The sequence below is a fragment of the Plectropomus leopardus genome, chromosome 16, assembly GCF_008729295.1.
Source record: "Plectropomus leopardus isolate mb chromosome 16, YSFRI_Pleo_2.0, whole genome shotgun sequence".
NCBI lineage: Eukaryota > Metazoa > Chordata > Actinopteri > Perciformes > Serranidae > Plectropomus > Plectropomus leopardus.
In genome coordinates, this window is record NC_056478.1 from 19,811,228 (window position 1) to 19,823,103 (window position 11,876).

Genomic DNA, 11,876 nt, shown 5'->3' on the forward strand with positions numbered 1-11,876 from the left:
TTGCTGCTGCACGGAGGGATGGAGGTAAGTCAATGCCTCAATACATGTTGTTACTCTGGTTCTTTTTTCTTTTATATCATAAAATTCCAAAAGAATATTATTATTTGTTTTTAAAGTTGTTTTTTTTAAGTATTGTCAATATTTTCAGTATTTATATTATTGTCAGTATTTTCAAATGATTTCTCGACTTGTTTCAAGTACTTTTTTTTTTTTTAAAAATTGGATTTGTGGCCATATTGTTAAGTTTACCAAATGAAATAAAGTCAAGTTGTCAACTGTAGTAATAGACTACAAGCAGTGGTATGAGAAACATTCAGATATTTTAAAAAAGTAAACCAATACCACAGTGTAAAAAAATACTCTGTTATAAGTAAACATCCTGAATTAAAACTATACTTTAAGTACAGATGTATTGGCAATTTACATATATTATATTACAGAAGATTATAGCTGATACATTAATGTGCAAGTATCTGCACTACTGCAGCATGCAATGTTGAATGAAGTACCTGAAAGCCATACTTGAGTAAAAGTACAGATATCTTATCAGAAAATGAAGTTAAGTCACCTATTTAAATATTACTTGAGTAAAAGTTGTAAACCCTCTGACATTTCATGTACTTAAGTATTAAAAGTAATTTTATGATATTAAAGTACTGAGAGTAAAAGAACAAGTAAATGCTGGTTTGTAAAAAAGCAAGTGGTTAAAATTCTGAGGATTATGAAGTTTTTTTCTAACAAACACCACCTTAAAAATAGAGCGTACACTAAACCTGGAGCAAATGATGTCTTTTGAACAACTTTAAGGACTTAAGGAGAACAAAATCTAGTTTTTGCTTCCCTGCCAATACTTCATTTGTTCATCCATCCCCTTCTTTCTTTCCCTATTTTGCTATAAATGGGAAATTTATAGGATTAAGTCTTGTAACAAAGTATTATTAATTTGTTACATTACACCACTGGCAGCATTTGAAGGTGGGGCCCATTTCAACTACTTTACTGCTGGCTATCTTAACCTATAATAATATGTCATTATTTATTTGTTGATGGTATTTTGCATTAATAATATGAATCAATGGAGTATGAAGTACAATACTGACTTCCAAAATATAGTGAAGTATATGTATAAAGAAGCACAGAATGGAAATACTCAAGTAAAGTGCCTCAAAACTGTATATAAATACAGTATTTCAGTAAATGTCATGTAAAGTTAATTCTTTCGGCAATGCAGTTTGTGAATCAGGGTCGTGAGTTTACAGATACTGTTGTCCCATGTGTGTCCAGTTTCTGCTAATTGGTTGCACTCAGCACTTACTCTCAGTTTGGTAAGTCTTAAAGGTAAAGCTATTTATCAGTCTAGATTGTTTTGGTGTGAGTTGCCGAGTGTTGGATATATATTGGCTGTAGAAATGTTTGCCTCCCCTACAATATACTAGAACTAGATGGCACTCAGCTTGTGAAAAAAAAATCATTTGAAAAACTCAAAAACAATGTCTCTTTCAAGAAATCATGACCTTGTGAGCAGTTTCATGTAAGAACTATTTTCTTTACTGAACTATACCCACCTATCGCGGGACAGAAGTAAGCATACATCAAATGACAGCCCTTCTCGCACCTCTGAGCAAGCTTACGTTACAGCAAAGTGGACAGATATACATACATTCATTTAAAATAAATGTAAATTAACTTTTTTTCATCTTTCTGTGTCAGGATTCACGTGGTCGTCCAGTGGCCTGACTGCTCCAGCAATCCACTCCTGCTGTAAAGAAATCATCTCCTGATTTATCTGTGGTAATCAAACAGCATCATGGAGAGCACTCGCGCCACTTTAAGTCTTTACACCCCGATCAGTGAGAGGAGCTGTGTGAGTCCATCCTTCTCCTACTGCAGAGGCCCAGCTTCCCCTTTTAAAGACCCTCTGATGCACAAGCAAGATCTAACCTCTGACTGCAAGGAGGAGGGTCCAGCTGAAACAGTGAAGAAGAGTGAAGCAGGCAAATTCTTCAGAGACACCCTCAAAGAGTTGAACGACTCCTCTGAGCTCTTGCTGACAGAGTTGTTCCCGTTGTGTTTGGAGTGCCAGACTTTCATGAGCATGGGTAACCAACAGGGCATGAAGATCAAGCCAAATTTTTTTGCAGAGGGTAGGGATGCTTTGCCGAAATCCCCCAAGTTACAGATTCCTCGGAAGAGAAGGAGAAGAGCAGAGGGGCTAGTTTACACCAGCGGCTTTCAGCACAACCTCAAGATGACACCCGGGACTCCATGGGCACGGAGGAGGCTGACAAAGCTCCAGATAACGAGCTCTCCTACCTTTGGGGAGTGGGACTTAGAGGAACAAAGGACGATCATGTGCACACCCGCAGCCAGGAGGAAGAGAGTTTTAGGAGAAGAAAGAGTTTTGTTGTTGGAGGAGAGGAACAGGAGTCCACAGGAGCTAAAGCCGACATGGAGGGTGCTGGATACTCCGTCTGGAAATGTTCAGAGATCTTCCAGCAAAAAAAGAAAGGATTTATCTGTGGAGGAGGAATGTGCCCTTGACTCAGACCTTTCTGAATATGACAATGATATGTACTCCACATACATCTGCTACACAGGAAAGACAGAAAACAGCGCCAGGAATACTCAAGAAGACCAGATGACCAAGTCAGAAAGAGAAAAAGACGAGGATGAAAACGCAGAAAGCATAGATGAGAAGTCTTCTCAATGGAGGGAAAAGGAGGTGGAGAAGAGGGCTGCAGTACAGCAAGTAATGGACAAAATTGAGGAGGTGGAAGGGATCATACGGCGGGTGAGTCTTACCAGTTTGGACTTGATCAAAGAAGGTAGCGACGAAGCTCAGTTTATGTCAGAGGGGTGCATTGGTGAGGCCCAGAACAAGGAGTGCAATGACGATAAGTCTCTGCTGGTGGAGGAGCTTCAGGCTCTGGGTGAAGCTCTGAGTCAGAGTCTGCGTCAGGTCCTGAAGATGGAGGGAGCAAAAGCAGAGAGTGAACCCTTCAAAGAGGTCAAGAAAACTTCTTATGAGCCAAACCTTGAAGGATCAGCAAGGCCTCCACTGTCATGTTCCCACAGCTTCACCTCTACTGTGCCAAATAATTCATCATCACCATCTCTTTCAGCAGGTGGAGAAACCTCCCCTGTACCCTCGCCGTCCCTGTCTGCCATCCTGAGTGATTCTCTGAGAACATCTAGCAGCTTTGAAAGCATGTCTCCCATCCTGTCGCCTCTATTGACCCCAAGTCTATACAGCCGACTATCTCTGCCTCTGAGCCTGACCGACCAGCATGAAAATAACATCTCTGAGTGTCACATAACGTGGAGAAGCTCAGCTGAAGACAGTTTATTTTCTCAGGAGGCCAAAGGCTGTGGAAACGCCACCACGGTCCCTGGTGGGACAGGAAATGAGGAGAAGAGTAACAGGAAGAGTCAACAGAGTCAGACGTACAGATGCAACACTGAGACAGAGACCAGACAAGATGATTTACTCTCTTCAGGTAATAATGCTGATTATGATACAACAGCAATGAATCATATAAAAATGTAGTAGAAAACAATCAAATTAGTGATTGAAGTTGAGTTTAAAGTTCAGATTTGACCTTGGAAACAACAGTTAAGAAAACAGTCTCATTGCATAGTCTATTTAGCAGCTGCTCTAGAGCTTTTGACCATATCACATGATCTTCATCAGGGGAGTTTGACCAGAACTTTGCCCAAATTAAATACAGCGTAAAAATAAATGCAAAGCAGGGATATCAGTCAGAAGCTTTTTGATCAGACAGTTTTTGATAGTCAGTAGCAAAAAGAAGTATTCAGATACTTTACTCAAAGGTGCCTATTCTTCCAATTTTCAGGTTTAAACAGTTTTTGTTTTTACTAGAAAATATTTAAATGATTTATTGTTCAAAAAACACTTTGTTTTGAGCATCCAATATTATGACATTATACATTTGATCGAAAATAAGGAAAAGCATAACAGGCCCCCTTAAAGAAATACCGCAGTCTAAAAATACTCCACTAGAGGTAAAAGCCCAGAATTTAAAATATAACTTAAGTAAAAGAACACCAGCATTATCAGCAAAATGTATTTAAAGCACTAAAAGTAAAAGTACTCACTGATCAGAATGATTCGGTTTACATAAATAGAACACAATATTATTTTCACAGTGCCGAACTTTTTATTTTATTTTAGGTTTTTACCACTAACAAATATAGTTCTTCAGCATGAAGCCATTTTCAGATACTTTGTACAACTGGGTACAGTACTGCATAAAATCATACAAGTTTATCAAATATTTCATTGATGTTGCAAAGTAAAAACTAAAATATTTCCTTCATAGTAAAGTGAAAGTATAGAGTTGCATAACATAAAATATACTCAAGTAAAAGTACCTCAAAATGTTACTTTAGTACAGTACTTGAGTAAATATACTTAGTTTCATTCTGACACTGTTGATAGTTGACAGCCATTATCTGAATAAGATATTTCATACCCAGTGTTATGTGAAACTATTATTTTCTTAAAGAACTGTAAAGAAATGTTAAAGATTTCTTTGACAGGATGTTGCATGACAGCTTTTTTTTTTTCTAGAATTAACTGTTGGTTTGTTTCAACTGTTCGATTGTTGGCTGAAGTATTTTAAAGGATTTCATAGCTGTATCTCATACGTGTTTCAGTATGTGCTTCATGGTTGCTCAGTGTACGGAGGATTAAAGAGGACAAAGTACCTTTATAAAGTGTGTGTATGTAAGAGCATGATGCTGACTTGGTAAGTGAAGTGAACAGAGGAGGAAGAAGAGCAGCCGGCCTTAAAGGTAGAACATGCTGAGTTCTGACTGTCAGATCTACACATTGATTAAGACGCTCTGAATTTAATGCTCTCTGAATTCAGTCTGGTGGTACTTCTGTAGTCTCTCTCTCTCTCTCTCTCTCTCTCTGTCTCTCACACGCATGCACGCATGCACACACACACACTGTCTCTTTTTCTCACCACAGCTGCTGAAGCAGACCTGAAGGATGTGTGGTAGTCTGTAAATAATGACCCCTTGCAGGTTTGACATACCACCACGTGTGTGTGTGTGTGTGTGTGTGTGTGTGTGTGTGTGTGTGTCTGTGTCTGTGTGTTGTGTGTGTGTGTGTGTGTGTGTGTGTGTCTGTGTCTGTGTCTGTGTGTTTGGCATGTGTGTGCTCAGGCATGAAGTACTAGTGATCACATGATGTGGATATAGTCTCATAGTCCTGCAGTGGCACTGACCTGAGACGCCCACCGTTTCCATCTAAAGAGCAGAAAATAAATTGTTGTAAATTGTTGTAAATTGTGTGTGTGTGTGTGTGTGTGTGTGTGTGTGTGTGTGTGTGTGAGTGAGTGAGTGAGAGTGAGTGAGTGAGTGAGTGAGTGAGAGAGAGAGAGAGAGACTGTCTTTCTGCCTGTGGGAGGAGTTTACCACGTTGGATTTCTTTGTAGATGGATGCACACATTAAACACCTCACTGGACGTATTAAAATAAAGGTTGTACAGGGTGTGCTGGTCTTGTACTGTAGCTACCTTCACATATGCCCCTTATTTCTTGTCCATTATGGCACATTATAGCCTCATAACTTCTTTTATGTGCGTGTCCCTTCTTTATCAGTCTGTGTCCCCTCTCTAACTTAGTCTGTATTTGTAGGTCGTGAGCGCAGCACAGACAGAACTTGTCACAAGTTATTTTTTCCTCACTAGTAGTTTCAGGACTTTGAGTCACAGAGTAGATAATTGACCTGCTGATCTGGTCAGAGCTGATCAGATCAAGGAGCAGCTGCTGCAGGACTTTTAAATTGAGTGTAAATATATGGTTAAGTTTCCCTTTCACGATGCTTGACGTTTTGCTGCCCCTTTATTGCCCAGAGTAAACTCTGCACTCCGAGAGTGTGGTGCAATCAATAACTAAACAGTAAAAAAAAAGTTTCTCATTATTATGAAAACACTTTTCATTATTTTAAGATGAGTAAGTCATTATTTTAAAACAGTATCTCATGTTCTCATCACACAGAAATGAGCTTTTATACACAAGACATTTTTTCTATAGAATAAAATGAGTCTTGTTTGGATTATCAGGGAAGATAATATTCAATATACTGTATATACAGAAAGTGTGAATTGGGATTATTTGAGCAATCTTAGAGCTATTACAGGGAAAATAAAAAGAAAAAAGTATGTTAAAGAATAAAACTGTAACTCATACATAGAAGTGATGGCCTGAGTCTGGCAGACAGACCAGTAAAAAGTCAGATGTCTCCTCTTCACTGCCAGAAAATGAAAACTGGACCAGGCCGTGCTGCAGAATGCCTGGCTGTCCAAATAGGATTAAGGCTCTGCGCTTTGTGAAATACAACACATCTTTAGAGAATAATGATTAGAGTGAGAGGAAGAAAGACATGCAGAGCCCTTTGAGGGTTTTCTTCTCAAAGTCCAGTGTTCTCGTCAGTGTGGTCAAATGGAGGACAGATAACACATTTCCATAAGCTGTTTAATCTTGCTGAGGACAGCTATGTGTCTGCTGAAAGTTACACAACTGGCATCTCTATTGGCGCTCTCATCTGAAATGATACTGATGGGTTTACTGTGGAATAGCTTCCTCTCTGCACCCAGGACTATGTGACCAGCTCGACATTAAACTGGGAAAACCAGGATACAGAAAGTGAGAGAAAAGACAGCCCTCTCCTCAAGGCTGAGCTGCCTTTGACCACATCTGAAATTAGCTGGTTGTTTTCACATTTCCCTAAAGCACCATCACTACATTTTTAGCTTGGCTGCAGTGAGAATCAAACCCCTAATTCATACTCATAAATCTTACTTGGGAAACTCTTAGACAAAAATAGATAAATAGATATTTGTCTTTTTTAAATACGCATCCAAAATAATTTCAAAACATGTCCTGTGAGATAATTAAATATCTCGTCGTGCTTCTGCAGTCTGCACTCTTAATAGTTTTTCAATTAGCACATTTGGCTGAGGATCACTATCTGTCAACCATACAACAAAGCACATCAATCATCCTACTAATGCGACATAGGTATTCAGCATGCTGTAGGACATAACTGATAGGGATATTAAAGCTTATTAAAACACTATAAATAGCAAAACATTTCTATATAGAGCTAAATCTGCTCCGATGTATGAATTCATTTGGACATGTCATCTTGATTTGCACATTTTTGGAACAGCTTCCAGGGGGCAGACTGCTTTTGTGTCTGCTTTTATGTCTTTGCATCTTTAGGCAATTTCTTCAAATGTGGCACAAATGTCCGCTTGGACTAATGCATGAACTACTAAATTTTGGTGAGCAAAGGTCAAAGGTCAAGATCACAGTGACCTGACCTGTGTGTCAAGCATCCATGTTTTCACAGCATGTATGTAAACTACAACTGCAACCTGACTGGTTTGCAAAGTTATACAACTGTGAGGCGGTAATTTTTCTAGATCTTTATCAGGCACAAAACATCAAAATGAGTATTACATTATATACATCTGAACAGCTGTCTATTGGCTATGATGACCGTATACTGTAGTGGACAGTGAACTAATCATTGGCCGCAGGTGACAACAAGTGGAAAATGAAGCAGTATAATATACAGTCAAATAAAGAAGTCTATGATAACCAGAATGCTGAGGGGTTTTATGTTCTTTTTGAAATGTAAATGTTAAACAGAGAGAGTTTCTGCTTTTTATTTTTAGCTGAAGTTCTGTCCTATAGCCTCAGGGTGACACTGCAGCATAACACACGAGATTTACTGCAGGGCTGGAGAGTTAGTAAGACTTTTGAAGAACTTTGCGTTGACAAATTTGGCATTCATTTTGTCTAAAGCAAGTTTAGAGTCTTAGTTGTGAAAGCATTTTCATCTCTCCTCTTACTGTGTGTAAAAAAATCAATTTTGCATGTAAGCCTGCTGACACCTGGATAGCAAAATGTCAGCTGACCTCTGACCTTTTGATTGACACCTCACTTGAGCCTATAGGACCTCCACTTTCCTCTCCACAATGGCCAACAAGAGCTCGTGTTGAAAGAAAGGGCCTGCATGTCTTTTCAGGTTACACAGTCAATCAACTGATTATCCCAATGGCTTATGGGTCTTGTAGTCAGTAACACTCCTCACCTCCCCAACAATTTTGCAAATGTTCCTGGCATTTTAGACCCCTATAAATGTTCAGAGAAGATAAACAAATGGCTCTTCTCTTCTCTTAAGGGGAAAAGCATTTCCTATTAATTCTTGTTTTCTAAAAGTGTTTTATATACAGTAAACTCTGAAGTAGACACCTCTGTCTGTGATTAGTTTTTCACTCATATTCACACATTCAGTGCACTGTTTTACCCTCTTTTTAAGTGCCTTGATACTTGATACCTTAGAAAAACATGTGGCAAATGTTCATTTTCTGTGATATTGTTATCTGCTTTGAATATGGACAAGGTGAAGCTTAATTTTATGGCCCCATTGAGTTTTCCAGCTAATCCTGGTCACCTGCAGCATTTTTTTTCAAGGAAATATTTAATGCAGATTTAAAAAATAAACAAAAAAAAATCTTTTATTAAGTGTGTTTAAAACTTCTATTACTCAATGACAGAAGCACTTACAGTAATTCTGATGTTGGGAAAAATCTTCAGGGTGTTACCGTTAAAATGAGACCATGCATCTATGTGTACTGGAAGGGGAACAAGGACAGATTTCAGTTTACTTTTGGTACGCCTTGGATGGACATTCTAGGTGAATTTTACAAGAAGTGAAGTGAGTTCACTTTTACTATTGTTCAAGATTCTTCAGTGATAATGATTCTGCTCTGTTTACGATCTCCTCTCCAGATGAGGCTCTGCAGAGGCAGGAGAAGATCTGGCAGCAGGAGGTTGAGGAATCTCTCTCCTTCTGCAGGTCACTTTCTCATCCCTCCAGACCGAAACACATCGACTTCCTGCGCATCACAGCTCCTGAGGATGACATCATCGATACACCGACGTCCACACCTCTCCCATTGGAGCTTCTGGTGAGTAGTTTTTAGTTATTTCTGTTTTTTGTTTTTTTTTAAAGAAAGACATTTGGGGGGGCTTTTTATCTGTAATTACAGGACAGTGACAGCATGAAAGGGAAAGAGAGATGATGACATGCAGCGAAGGGCGCAGAGGTTGGAATTGAAACTGTGGCTGTTGCAGCAAGAACAAAGCCTTTTATGCATGATGTGCCTGCTCTACCAGGTGAGCTGCTGACCGACCCAGACTCAGGTTTTAAGGACTACCTACTGGCTCTTTTGAGATCACAAGAATAAACTACTGTGTAAAATGTTAACTTTTTTGTCTGTAAATTGATGCTATTTGACCAAGAAAAGGGCTAAAATGGATCATTATTATTTTGGGGTAGTTACAGTCATCATATCAACATCATCTTACCATAGGAAGAGCAGTTAGGATGTCTGCAGAGCACATGAGGAAATCTGTGTACAATACTTTAAATTAGGACTGATGGCAAACATGGTCTCAATAAATAGTTCCATCTTTTAAAACTGCATAGGTGGAATTTGGTGCTTTTGACTGGGATCTCCCCAAGACCCCAGTACATTAGTACTTTTAAAAAGCACACATTTAACCAGAAACAGAAAGCAGTAATATGAAGTCATTAGGGACAAACAGATTGTCACTAAAATTCTGAAAACTTTGAATGATAGAATAAAGCACCTGTGACATGTGACAAAAAGTATACTTCTGTGGATACTCCATTCAGTAGGATGAGGGCTCTCTAACACTGGAAAAAACATTCCTCATTTGAAAATTGCTGCATCATCATGACATCATCCTAAATGTTCACACTTTCAGTCCTGTGGACCCAGGTTCAACAAACGGACTCATGCATTGTGTGGTGTGTGTGTGTGTGTGTGTGTGTGTGCAAGTGTGTGCGTAAGTGTGTGAAATAAAGAGTGCCTTGTGGTTACATAACAGAAAGGATTTAATGCAACTCTGTAAGTACATTGTATAGGCAATGGTATCTGCGCTAGCATGCAAAGGTAGTTTACTTGGTTTGTAAGCTCTTAAGCTCTGCGTCTTTTCATCAGTACACATATTATATATCTGTGTATGTGAGGAAGAAACTTGAAACAAATTACATATTGATACAAATATAGTGAATATACATATATAAGTTAATATTTAAACTATTATTATTATCATTATCGTTCATATTATTATTTGCACTGAAATATTTCTTACATTAGGATTTGAAAAGGAAAACAAAGTAAAGCAGAACAACAGAACAAAGATAAACAATAGCAAAAAAAAAAGAAAAAAGAAAAATAGCCTTCAACCATTAAAAAAAACCCAAAACATAACAAAAACTATTAAAAACAAAACAGGAAAGCTTAGGATGGAGGAAAATTTAATTTTTAGATTAGTATTTCACATAGGGCCTTAAAAGGAGAAATAAGAAAGGAAAAAAAGAAATTATACATTTTAAATTTGTCATTTTAACCACAGGCTAACACCAACAAAGATAGTCTACAACTAATGAAGAAAATGTGGACTTTATACTTTAAAAAAAACTCTTTGAATTATGGAGAATCAGTTCAAACACCAGACAAACATCCACATCTGTAACCATTCAGTAAAGACCTTTTTACTTCAGTTCCACTACACTGTGTTTTGTTGATTTACTGTAAAAAGCACATTAGGCACACTCTGTATTTCTGCCTAACGCTGGATTCAGTCTAGTGTGTTTGTTCAGCAGTGTTTGTGTGTGTGCTCTCTGACTCTAATGCTATTTCATGGGATTATCTGGATTCATTCCTATTACATAAACACAGCTCACACATAAAAGCAGCACTGTATACCTCCCAGGGGAATGCAAAAAGCACTTTATTAGTATTTGTACGATTAAGTGCAGCCAGTTAAGACAGGCCTGCAGGGTCACAGGCATGGCTCTGAGTATAGTAATTATCAGGGGAAATTGCAGTGTGATGATATGCAGTGAAAGCGTCAGTCACCTGCTGCTGGCTGTGACAATGTGACATTTAAGCAAACAAGGGTGGAACCTGAGAATAACCCAAACATGAACCCGTGACGGAGGAAGTTAACAGTCTCTCTCGCTCTCTCTCTCTCTTTTTTTTTTTTTTTGGATTCAGGAATCCATTAAAAAAACTCTTCCTCATGCACCTTGAAATTCATGTCAGTCAAAGACCTTTTCTATGTTCTTCATCCGTGAGGTGCCAGGATTTGTGCTGTGATCCTGTTTTGCTTTCTGATATTAAATATTTTTGTGGTCATCTAAGGACAAGTGTTATCACATCTTTAATCACCCTCAAGTTACTGTATTATCTCATTTTTTTGGTGTGCTACTTTTGTTGGTGTGCTACTTTCTTTTGCTTTATTTTATTATTGTTGTATTATTATTATTATTATTATTTATTTATTTTTAAGTTCTCTTTTATCTATTATATAATTACTTTTTTTAACACATATGTATATTTTTCTGTCCTCTTTCTGTGTTGATCTCTTAAACATCCTTTTCTTGATGTGATATATTCATTGTTAAGAGAATATACACACCAATACATAATGTTTTGTTTGTAAGATTCACTCATTTTCACTTTTTTTGACACTTTCTATAACCAAATTTTTGTATTTGTTTTGAAAATATATTAGTTTTTTTTTTAAATTATCAACATCCAATTCTTGATTGTGACATTTTTCGTTCCCTTGTTTTGCAAATGTATACACATTGATTGTAAGATCTGTTCATTTTTACTTTTCAACTTCAGTCAAATTCTTCCTTCTTTTGTATTGATCAGTGTCACCAGTGTGACTATCTTTGTTTTGAAAATGTCTTTATTCAGCAAAAGTTAAGGTGTAAAAGTGAAGGTGAA